We start from the raw sequence: 12,324 nt of genomic DNA on the forward strand, positions 1-12,324 counted from the left end.
TGTTTAGAGCGTTGAACTACAATAGATGCTCCAAGGCTGAGCACAGTGTTCTTTTATCTGGTTAAAGAATGGAGCTTAGGTTAGTTTTCTTTCTTTTTTTTTTTTTTTCCCTTGCATAACTTTTCCTCAGTGTTTTGGAAAGAGAGATTATCTTTTGGGGAGTCTTTATTTCATTTCAATTTTAAACCACCTGGTCTTTGCACCTGCAATGTCTGGTTTCTCATACTGCTTGTCTTGCAGCACCCTGAACTGCTGGGTGACTAATTGCCATGGCTAATCATTGCAAACCCCCAGCTGCAGATGTTGGGGTACTCCTGTTTTGCTTATTGATTTCAATTTTATATTGGATGAGACTTGTCAAGATAGAGAGACATATTACAAGCTACCTGTGCTCTTCTTGCATTTTTGCCTTTCCACAACCAGAATTAATGCTGAGCACATGCACCATGTCCTGCAACTAATGGACCTGTGAGATAATGAATGTCCAATAACAATGAGGATGACTTTTTCCTGGGAATGGCCTTGAAGCCCGGAGGTGCTCCCATAGTGGGATGATAGGAGGAGTTCACTGAATTGCAACTGAAATTTATTGCAGTGCAAGGTGGAATATTTTGCCAGTATGTTGTGTGTTGCTTGCTGGTCACCATGGTTTAGCTACTGTTAGGGCCACAGGAGAGATTAGAGTTATGTGCCTTTGGGGAAGAGATTTCACACATAGCTCTATCCTCAGTGTGGGATGAAGAGTCGTGAGTCTAGGAGAGTCTGGGAAGCAGAGGCTTCTCTGACTTTGAGCAGCCCTGGGTGGTGAGTGAAACCTGAAGTTGCTGAAGCTGGGAAGGGGAGGCAGTAGCATCTGTCAGAAGACATAAGGATGGGCAGGAGAATAAAATGGATCCTGCTGATATGCAGCCAACCTTTGATCCTAAGGGAGGTAGTGAGAAGCCTATCACAAGAGGACTCTGGCACTCCACTTGAGTCCATTTTTATTAATGGGAGTGGAATATTTCTTTTTAGTTCCACAGTTTGAAAAATCCACAAAAAATCACACCCTCAGAATCAGCCACTGTCAAGTGTACTAGGATACTTGACACTCGTCAGGAAGAAATTAGGAGAATTAAAAGCAATGTTATTACAAGCCTTTAAAGACAAACCACAAAGTTGGTGAAAATCACCTGTAGCCAGTTTGCTTCAGGCTGCAAACAGCCTGAAGGGAGGAGAAAATGCCTGTGTCATTTCAGCCTGTTTGACCACCCAAGTAGATGTAGTGACAAGCTGATTTGAAGCCAAGAACTACTTAATCATCTTAAACTTAAAAGAAATGGTAAAGTTCTGAAAGCTTGTTACCTTGTCTGTACACAGGTTGTATGATTATGTGTGTTTGCCATATATATTCTCTTATATGAGAGCATGATTTATACTGAGCAAAAATTATCTCCTGTGAGATGAGCTTTAGCGCATCTACATCTGGGAGAACACAGTCACCAGTGAGATGTGTTTGTATTTCACTCTGTCAGTACCAGTGCTTTTGCTTTTAGAGCTGATACACCTATCCATCCTCTTGCTCTAAAATACATTATTCTAAGAAGTATTTAATGACTGGTCGTGCCTGTTTGCCACTCTAAGTCGATTTCCATTCCTCATAAAGCTCAAATAATAATAATAAATTTTGGATTGAAATGCCTACTGATCTCCATTGAATACATGGAGATAGGAATTAACATTCCTGAAGATGAAAAAAATAACCAATGTCCTTTTAGGGCCATGTTATTTGTATGAACTTAATTTCTGGTAGTAAGGGAAAACTCAGTCCTTGTCTATGAAAATTCAAATGAAAAGCAAAGCAAGAATAAAAAATATTCCTCTGAGTCACAGTATCCTGGTGGTGGATCTAATTCACTTTGAGAAGTGAAAAGAGGATAAGTTAGGTTTCCTTTTGCTTGGTTTCGTGCTTTTGGTGACACTGCTGGGCAGGGAAGGTGTCCATACAGGAGTGAGCCCCAGGCAGAGGCTCTCCCTGGCGCCTTGGTTTGGTAATTCCAGTCTGAGCTTTATTTCTTTGTGACAAATGGGTTTGGACTGTCTGCCACATGGCTTGGAGCAACAGCCAGTTATAAAATGGCCTCTCCAGCGCCAGGCTCATACTCTGCCCATCTGTCACCATGTCCAGTGTGTCTTGCTAACTTGGAAATGTTTCCCACACTCTCTGAGCAGGACCAAATGCTTCTTGACATATTTTGATGTCCAGACTGCCAGCCAAATCAACTCCAGATTTGCCTCTTTCAGCTCACCAGCATCTGCTGGGTTTCAAACCCACTGCATAGGGCACAAATGAGTATTGGCGCCATGTATACATAGAGAGCGAGTTTGAGTTTTCAACTGGGCTTACCTGAATGTGTATTTGCTTCTGTCTTCTCCAGAGCATATTCAGATAGGTCCACTGTAATTGTCATGTTTAAATGGGCATGTGAAAAGTAAGATTCTTAAAATCAGGAGACTCTTATTAGAGGAGCCAGGAACTAGGAACAATTTCTGGGGGGCAAGATAAAATCACACCTAAAATCCAGATACCAGTGAAGGCCATAGCCCTTGAAAGAGGCTTGCATGTATCTGAGGAAACATCTGCCTTAAAATTTCATCATTGCACGTACAGTGATTGTAAAAATCTCTCAGTGTGTGTTATTTCTGTCCTTCCCTTCCCATATGAGGACTATTTCCAAACTGGACCTGTGACATTTTATTTTCAGTGCTGGCTATTTCACATGAGAGTGAGTAACACCTTTGTTGTGTTCTTCCACTTGCCTCACTGTTCACAAGAGTTTCCAGAGGGGTTAAAATCTTAGCCATCTTTCTTCCAGAGATGATCATTGATGTCTTCTAACACCTTTTTCCAAGCAAACCCGTCATGCTTTTTAAAGCATATCCACTGAGTCAGCTTCAAGAAGTGGCCACAGCTTGGTGTGAGGAGGCTTGGAAGTGTGAGCTATACTTTTCCTTAGACATTTCCCTTAGATGATGCCAATGCTTGTAAGGAATGTGCTTTTCTCAGACCTTCTGTAGCTGGCCTTGTTTCCTAATAACTAAATTGCAATTGTTTCAATTTGACATAGTGTCTCCCTCCTTTTCACTCCAGTGTGTGCTCACCCCATCAAAGAGTTAACCCTGTTTAATAGACAACAGCTAAAAATATATAAAGAAAATGTACTTCTTAGTTACACTTAGAAATGCCAACAGAGCTTGGGACCACATTGTGCTACCAGCTGCATGGATGCCTAGAGTGTGTCTAGACTGCAAGCAAAGACATGATTAAAGCTGGGCTTGAATTAGCCTGGCTGAGTCCTGACAGCCATACAACAGGAGCAAGGAGCTCCAAGTGAGCTAAATTGCTGGAGTATTTACTCAGCTTCCCACAGGGATCTTGCAGCCTGTGCTAACCCATGTGTTGTCATGACTACACTTGGTCGGTGCTGTGTGGAGCTGGGTGGAATTGAGCTGGTGTAAACCACACTTGCAACTGCTGTGCAGACATGCCCATAGTAAGATGCTGTCCCTTGTCTGGACAGCTTGCTTTCTAAATAAAGAGGGGGAAAGTGACTTTATTCCTGCTTTGTAGACAGTAAAGAGGGAAAGAGAAGAGACAGAGTTCATTTGTCTTGTGTTGAATCATCCAAAGTTTAAGCAAGCTGTCCAGCCTCTCATATACCAGGGACTTGGGAGCAAATTGCCTTTTGGAGATGCTGACTTTGTTCTGCTCTCTAGGCTGGATAAAAAGCGTGGAGTAGATAACCAGAGCTTGGAGGACTGAAGTTAGTTGGCAGATATCCCATCTTTGATATATTCCCGGGAGTAAAGCAGAAGGTCAGAGCAGACAATGAAAATCTCATCACTTAAGTACATCCTTGAAGCTATTTGGGACTGGATATGCAGCTTTGGATTCCCACAGGATTGAAGCTGTAATTTCATTTATTAGTATTTCATGGCAGTGCTAACTGGGAAAAGCAATAAGGGTACCAATTCTTAGCATCTTTCATCTCAGAGCCAGCAGTAGGATCTGAAGGGCACACTAGAGGGATTTAGGGCAGAGCACTGTGCTATGGCTGTGATAGTGTTTTCTAGATTGTCTCTGGGAATTTCAGCTTTCTTCTGTCCTTGAGGACTTTTTCTGTTGCCAGCTTCAGGACAATGTACCTCTAAATAAGGAGTTCAGATGATGAAGAATGAAACAACCACTCTTTTTGGGAGAAGAAAAATGAAATTTAGCCATAAAATACAGCATATTTTATATATTGGTCTCTTTTTGCATCTGGTGCTAAAAGTGTAAGAAAAGCTATAGCAAAATGACTGTAAGCTTTGTAGATGTGAAATTGCTCTCTGCAGCTGCAGAGGGAAAACATGTACAGGAAAACATGTCAGGAAAGCATCAAGGAGAGAATCTTCCCCAGTTGTGGGCTTCTTGGTTTGTCCCCTTTGACCACTTGTTCCCATCTTCAGTACAGCAAGCACAGAGCCATCCTATTCTTCCTTATTTTGCCTCATTTCCTCTTTGCTTCTACTTTTTCCTTTGTTTCTCAGTTGAGAGAGTACTTGATCAGAGCAGGTCCCTCACTTGCCTGGCTTTCCAGCTGTAAGCTTCCTTCTGATTAAGATTATGTACGGTTACTAACCAACGAGAATGTGAAGAGGAGGAGACAGGCAGCTGCCTTCCCAAGTGCACTGAACTGGCAAAAATAGTTGCAGTTCAGGTATTTGTGGCAGAGATTTTCTGCCTAGTGTAAATGTCACTGCTTTTAGTCATAGAATAGAATCATAGAATCAACCAGGTTGGAAGAGACCTCCAAGATCATCCAGTCCAACCTATTCCCCAGCCCTATCTCTGCAAGTCCTTCTCAGATAAGGCCATCAGCTGGAGGTTTTCGCTTCTGATTTGGTTTTGTTTTGCTTTTCCTTGAGAAAATGGGTTTTGAAGAGATTTTGCCCATAAGGAGTGGGAAAACACAACAAATGCAAAGCACAGTGACTTTTGGAATGGCGGAAAGTGCAGAGATGGATTTAGAAAACCTCATGGTGATCCTTTGAATTCCCTTCAGATTGCCCCATGCTGCAGTGTCTCAAGTGCTTTCAGTACGTTATGGCAAAATCAGCCTTTGTTTCCTGTGGCTCTGCTGTTTCACTGTGGCTGAAGTTCTGGTTTATTGCAGATGCATGCTTTTCTCTGCAAAGGCACGTTTATGTAAGACAATCATGTCAGTGCTGGAGAGCAGTTCTGTTGGCACTGAGTATGTGCCATCTGAAGGGTAAGGTCTCCTGCAGTCCTTCCCTATAGTCGTGTGTCTGTTTCTTAATTCCCTCATCACTCATCTGACCACATATCCCGGGTCTGAGGCATTTCATCTTCTGCTTTCACCTGGTGCTTCGTAGCTTTGGGTGCTTCTTGAAGGAAATGTCTCACCAGAGAAAGGTTTTCTCTGGCTGAGTACCCAGGAATAACACTTAATTGGTTTGTGTGTGGATTGTGATATCACAGGGAATACTGAGACAGGTTTTTTTTCTCCCTGACTTGCTTTCTCTGCTGTTCTCTCACTTTCTCTCTGTCCTTTTTCCCCCTTCTTTTTCTGATTCTGTTTTCAGAGGACCTTTTGTAATTTGCACTTTTGCTAAGTTGTCCATCTGCTGTTGCAATAAAGACATTGCCAGTCATGCTGTGTGATTTGCAGTGTGAAGGAGCTGACAAACCAGGCTGTCGTGTGCATGGAGATCATGTTCAGGCTTTGTCAGAGAGCCTCTAATGATGGTTTGTGATTTACTGATGAAGAGGAGAGCAGTGCCCTTCATCACAGCATTTCCATATAGCCCTGAGCCCACTGGACTTTATAAGCACTGTGGGGCTCCAGGCAGAGCTGACTGCATCCCACTCTGGGCTGTCTGTACTCAGCTCATCTACAAAGGCTGAATCACCAAGAAGATCCAGTGGTGTTTCCTGGCAAAAGAGCATTTCATTTTTTCCAGGAACAGTGAAGGAATGTGTTCAAGTGATTTGAGGCTGAGATTGAGAACAAAACAAAAAACACTTTGAAGTGTCTTGGCAGGTTTTATTGATAAACCTTGTCTACAACCTCATAAAAAGAAAAAGGTGACTTTGCTGTATGTGGCTGGTGATTAACACTTGTCAGGATCAGCCAGGTTGGGAGATGAAGAGGTGTGTGCTCGAGGCTGTGGGTATCCCATGATCAGGACAATTTGGGAAGAAGAGATTGGAACACAGCTGTTTTCAGGGAGATATCAGGGACTTACTGGTTTCATGTCTCTATCCTCTTCACCTGCAAATGTTTGGGTTTAGCAGTTTCTTGTAGGCATGTGGTGGCACAATTGAAGACAGAGGCCCATGGATGAGAACAGGGGAGAAATGGCTTTGGTAGCTCTGTAGTACTGTGCAGTACTCTTCAGTTTCTTTTGCAGCTAAAGAAAAGTCTTTAAATTACATTTAAACTGGTTTTCTTATGCAAAGTTTTTATATAGGAGTTTTTTGATGTAGGACACTGTATAATCACCAGGTGGATGGGGATTGTCACATACTGACATCTAAGTTAGCTTTCACTCAGCCTTTAGTCTCTAACTTCTCAGATTACGCTTTTTGGAGATTGAATGTTTTCCATTTCTTCCAGGCCCATAATTTAGGGTGATTTACACTCTGTTGTTTCAAGTCTGATGCCGTATCCACCTTGACACTGAACTGCACACAACTGGTCCTGCACTGTCACCCGGGTGACTTATGGACCATGCTGCCTCTGGCATTTTCATGCTGCAGACAGTCAAGTCTATATTTCATTTCTACCACCTGAAACTCTTCAGCCCACTCAATTGTTCTTTTTTAATATGAACAGCCTTAAAAGTAATAGCAAACAAATAAACTGCAATAGCCTTGTGAAGTACAAAGCTGGGTTGCACAAATCTAAGCAGCTTCGTACATCTGTTGCTGCCCACTCCCACTGAGTCATACCGAGACTTAGTCACCAGCATCCTCAGTCTCACAGTACGACTTATCTATGTCTCCAAAACACATGCTGCAGTCTGGATGGCATGGGGGAGGGAAAAAAGCAAAGCAGGGAGCAGCCTGCTCCTAAAGGAATAAAGCATTGAAGGAAGTCTTATTGTACTATACTATGACTAGTATATTGACACAACAAAAACAAAAAGACAGAAATTCCAGTTTTGATTCCTTCCTTGTGCATTAAATGAGTGATTTGATCTGAATCCTCAGAGGCTTCAAGCTAGGATTGTTCTAAAAAAAAGAATGATTTTTTCTGTTCAGTCATAGCTGCTGAGCTATGCCCTCCCTCTGTTCCAGAGTTCAAACTCTGGATTCTGCTCACAGACTATTGGCATATTCAGTGTCTTTGCTAGTCAGAGGTTACACAGGCTGTAACAGGTACAAATCCAAGGTTAATCTTACAAGTATCTGCTGGGGTGCAGCTGAACTGCAAGGAACTGTTCACAGCTGATGTTAAAAATCCTGCGTGCCTTTGTCCTTGGTGGGAGAGTTGAAGTGCTCATAGTAACGTTAGTAGAGAAGAGGAGACCCTGAGAACCTTCTTAAGGTGCACTGCTGAGGCGCTCACCTTTTAGCAGTTTTGGGGGAGATCTGGGCTCTTGTCAGCATTCAGTTTCTCTCTGTCTTGTTTTCTTTGCTTTTTTTATTCAAGGAGCTGTCTCCCCATATTGAAAAGCTGTCTTAGTAAATTGTCACCTCCTGCTTGAGTTATGTTGTAGAAAGCCACTGTAATGTCTGGCAGGCGTTTCACATCCCTAAATTTAGTGCAGTCCTAGCACATATATAGAACTTCATGAAGCAGAAAAGTAATGTCTCATAGGTGACACCATCAGTAGTCAGGACTGTGTGATGCTGCCTACACTAGCTCTGAAGTTCCTTCAAGATGAGGAATGCAGCCTTTCAGCAGAGCTGGGCCATGGAAGCTACCACAAAGCTATTCCAATATGGGTCACATCTGGAACATGGCAAAAGAGTCAACCATGCTCATGGGGCACAAATCCCACTACCACAGGCACAGATTTAACATCATCATGTTGCTCATAGCCATGCCTTGCATTTCAAAGCACAATTGTAAAGGATGGCACTGGAGACCTGTTTGTGAAGTGCTCTTTTGATGTACAGCCCTGAAATTTTGGGCTACTGTTGAGCAGGGCTGTAAAAAGGTCCTGCTTCCACCACTGACACCTCGGAAATTGGTCTCTACTCTGTTGAGCACAGCATGGCCCAGAGTGCCTTGCTAGCAGTTTGGCTTCAACCATTGCAGAGAAGCTTTGTCAGCCTGGCTGCCAAAGTAGCCTTGAAACAACACAGTAATAAAGAGGATTCCTGTTTGTTCTGTGTTGTTTACATGGTTCAAGGCTTTAGTGGTCTGTGACTTAAGCTTGAAGCCTCCACAGGGGAATTGCTGGAAGCCCTCTTCTGTCACCAAGGTCTCCAATTGCAGCAGCATCCAGAACAGTGTGTCTGGACAGGTCTTTTTGGCATGAATCCTCCCCAGTAAGGAAAGGAGCAGTGAAACTGGCTGGAAAAGGTGAAAAACAGCGTGACTAACCAGATCTTGCTCCTGTTGCTATTGGGCTATGCTATGCCAGACAATATATTTGCTTTTCTGTGTCCTAAAATGTGATTTTCCTTACTGTTCTCCAAACATTGTCTGAGAAGAGGTTCTTGGTTTTTGCAAGATAAGAAAGAACAAAAAAAATTATTCTTCCTTCTTTCACATAATCCAAACTGTTCTGCTACATGGCTTCCACAGGAAAAAGAGCTGGAATTAGGAAGGATCACTTCACAGGTGTAGGGTAGCTCAGACAAGGTTGCCTTAAAGCTAATCTCCCCTTTTGGGAGGGAAATCAGCATGAAGAATCTGTAACCTTCCAGGTCTCTTATTTCCCCACCAAGGGAACAGGGAAGGAGTGCACTTGCAGATAGAGCTATCCTGACACACACTCCTTGAAAACTGAAGCAGCAGACAAGCCTGTTAAAGAATACAGACAATGCAGTTTCTTTTTTAGATCTCTTAACCTCCTGTGCTGCTGGTAGGGAGAGTCTTGAAGAATCTCCTGTTGAGTTGTGGGAGGTTGTCCTCCCCAGGAGGGAGCCTGTCTGGTTGCAGGAGCACTGAGCCATGGATCTGCTGCGTCACAGCTCTGCTGTCCTTCAGGAAAAGCTGTAATATCCCCAGGGCCATATTCTTCAGTCAATATAACAGGAGCTGCCATATGACCTTTGGGTAAATAAGAGCAGATTGAAAACAGAACACAGCTGAAGCATGTTTGTGGCTGTCAACTAAATCTAAACTGCTCAAGAGGTTGTTTTTCTTCTTATTGGGGGTAGCAGGAGTAATATCTGGCTGTCAGACAGCACTGAACAACATGAAGGACTGGAAGAGGAACAGGAACACGGCAGGCAAGCTAACAAATATGTGCAAAAATCTTTTCATACTCTTAATTCCAGGCTAGCAGCACTCGGAGATGCAGTGTCTGGTGACCTTTATTCCTTACAAGGATGATCACAGACTGTGGGGTCTTCAGAAGCTGTCTGTCTGGGCATATAATCCAGGACTGAGGGATGCAGGGAGTGATGCTGTTTATTCTTCAGCCAGAGCTCTGCAGCCTCAAATCAGAAAAGAACTTTTCCTCATACCAGGAGGTCACTACATGCCTTCAGTGGAGGTTTTTGAAACATCACTCCAGAGCCATGTGATTTTCCAGGGCTCTTATTCCAAGAGCAGCAAAGCAGCGCTGGAAGACAGGAAAGCTGTCTAAGAATGATTTCAAGCCCAGGTTGACAGCAGAGCCTTCAGTGTGTATCTGTTGGCATAAGATCAGAGCAGTCAGATGCGTGGTAAGGGCTTGGGCTGTACCACTGGCCTGTTGAAATTTCTGGGGCATTTTGCAACAGTTTTGGAGCAGTTTTTATTTATTTTGGTTTTTCTTTTAAGTTACTGTATCAGCAAGTGCATCATCACACCAAAACACACATATCTGCTCTGTCTTCTGCAGAGAATTGTAGAATCAGCCAGGTTGGAAGACACCTCCAAGATCACCCAGTCCAACCTATCCCCCAGCCCAAGCCAGTCAACCAGACCATGGCACTAAATGCCTCATCCAGTCTTTTCTTGAACACCTGCAGGCATGGCGACTCCACCACCTCCCTGGGCAGCCCATTCCAATGCCAATCACTCTCTCTGCCAACAACTTCCTCTTAACATCCAGCCTAGATCTCCGCCAAAACAACTTGAGACTGTGTCCCCTTCTGCTGGGTGCCTGGCAGAAGAGCCCAACCCCACTTGGCTACAGCCTCTTCCCTTCAGGTAGTTGTAGACAGCAATGAGGTCTGCCCTGAGCCTCCTCTTCTCCAGGCTGCACAACCTCAGCTCCCTCAGTCTCTCCTCACAGGGCTCTGCTCCAGGCCTTTCACCAGCCCTTCTCTGCAGAGGAACATGCAAAGAGAACATAAGCACCTTGTATTTGTTTGCTTAACCAACAGGTTGGAACTGGGAGCAGTATTTGCAGCCTGATACTTGATAATGTGTTTTTTTCCTTCTGTAAATGGATGCCTTCACACACAGAATCCCATGAAGACGTGAAAGATGAAGAACCATTGTTAGGTAGCAAATACAATTACAGGCTTCATCATAGGACTAAAAGTACAATCATTATCCTGTTGGAAATGTTCTCCAGCACTATGTTACCAAAGAAAGGTCTAATGCTGTCCAGAGAGCTACAACACCAGTTACTTCTACTTAGAAGCAGAGATCTCCTGTTCTGTATAGTAAAGACAAATGAAACATATCTCTATGACATTCAGCAAGGCCAGGTGTAAATACAGTCTTGCACCTGGGTTGGCACAATCCCAAACACAGCTCCAGGCTGGGTGGGGAATGGCTGAGAGCAGCCCTGAGGAAAAGGACCTGGGGGTCTGGGGTCAGGAAAAGCTCAACAGGAGCCTGCAGTGTGAGTGCAGCCCAGACAGCAACCCTGTGCTGGGCTGCAGCAAGAGCAGTGTGGGCAGCAGGGCAAAGGATTCTGCCCTTTGGCTCTGCTCTCCTCACACCCCACCTGCAGTCCTGTATGCAGTTCTGGAGCCCCCAGCACAAGCAGGACATGGAACTCATGGAGCCAGTCCAGAGGAGGCCACCAAGATGCTCAGAGGGCTGCAGCAGCTCTGCTATGAGGACAGGTTACAAGAGTTGGGGCTGTGCAGCATGGAGAAGAGAAGGCTGGGAGGAGACCTTGGAGTGGCCTTGCAGTATCTGAAGTGGGGTACAGGAAGGCTGTGGAGGGACTATTGACAAGGTCTTGTAATGACAGAATGAGGAGGAATGGGTTTGAACTGGCAGAGGGGAGATTGAAACTGGATGTTAGGGAAAGGTTGTTTGCAGTGAGGGTGGTGAGACACTGGCACAGGTTGCCCAGAGAGGTTGTGGCTGCTCCTTCCCAGGAGGTGTTCAAGGCCAGGTTGGACGAGGCTTTGAGTGACCTGTTCTAGTGGGAGGTGTCCCTGCCTATGGCAGGGGCTTGGAACTGGATGGTCCTTGAGGTTCTTTCCAACCTAAACCATTCTATGGTTCTATATGAGAGAGTTACTAACCAGATCAGAGCCGTAGGTTGGGTTTCATGGTACTTTTAGACTTTAGAATTTAATGCATACATGTTTTTAAGCTTGGAATTGTAACTGAGAACTGAAATTTAGTTCTTGGATAAATAGTAGCACCTAACTCCTCCTGGGTTTGCTGTTCCAAAAATTTTTTAACTGCTTTTTCAAGCCTGATCACTGGATATATGCCCCCTTAAAGTTTCCTCCATCGAGTCTCCAGCAGGACTTTTCCCTGTGGATTACAAAATGTAACAATATAAGGACCCTAATATGTGCAGTTCAAAAGAGGCTATTTCCTTGATTTATTCCATGGAAAATGGCTCAGCACACATCGGGTTCCAGTTTCTGCACTACCAAAGATGGGTGGAGGAAAGTGTTGGTAAATCCTTGGCTAAATTAAAGCAAGCAGAAGGGGATGTGTTTTTGTGTAACTTTCCATTGGGCTCTGAAACTTCTTCACAGAAGTTCTTCACATAAGCCTTGCAGCAACATATGAAGTAGGATAATAATATAGTGATGATCCTTTTATTGAGTGTTTACAATGCTATTTATGGCTGGATATCTTTTATATAGAACGTGGAAGTAATTTTGGTCTTGACTAATTAAAAGAGTAAGGAAATTAATACAGAAGCTTTTGTTTAAGGTCCTGCAGTGCCTTGCTTCAGCCTCTGTCCAACATT

General features: G+C 43.9%; 1 protein-coding gene across 6 annotated transcripts in view; it reads left to right on the top strand.

The window, feature by feature from the left end:
* PRKAG2 (protein kinase AMP-activated non-catalytic subunit gamma 2) overlaps nt 1-12,324 on the top strand; it is a 224,845-nt gene that overhangs the window by 78,321 nt on the left and 134,200 nt on the right. The window lies entirely within an intron of this gene.

The sequence above is a fragment of the Pogoniulus pusillus genome, chromosome 23 (genome assembly GCF_015220805.1).
Source record: "Pogoniulus pusillus isolate bPogPus1 chromosome 23, bPogPus1.pri, whole genome shotgun sequence".
NCBI lineage: Eukaryota > Metazoa > Chordata > Aves > Piciformes > Lybiidae > Pogoniulus > Pogoniulus pusillus.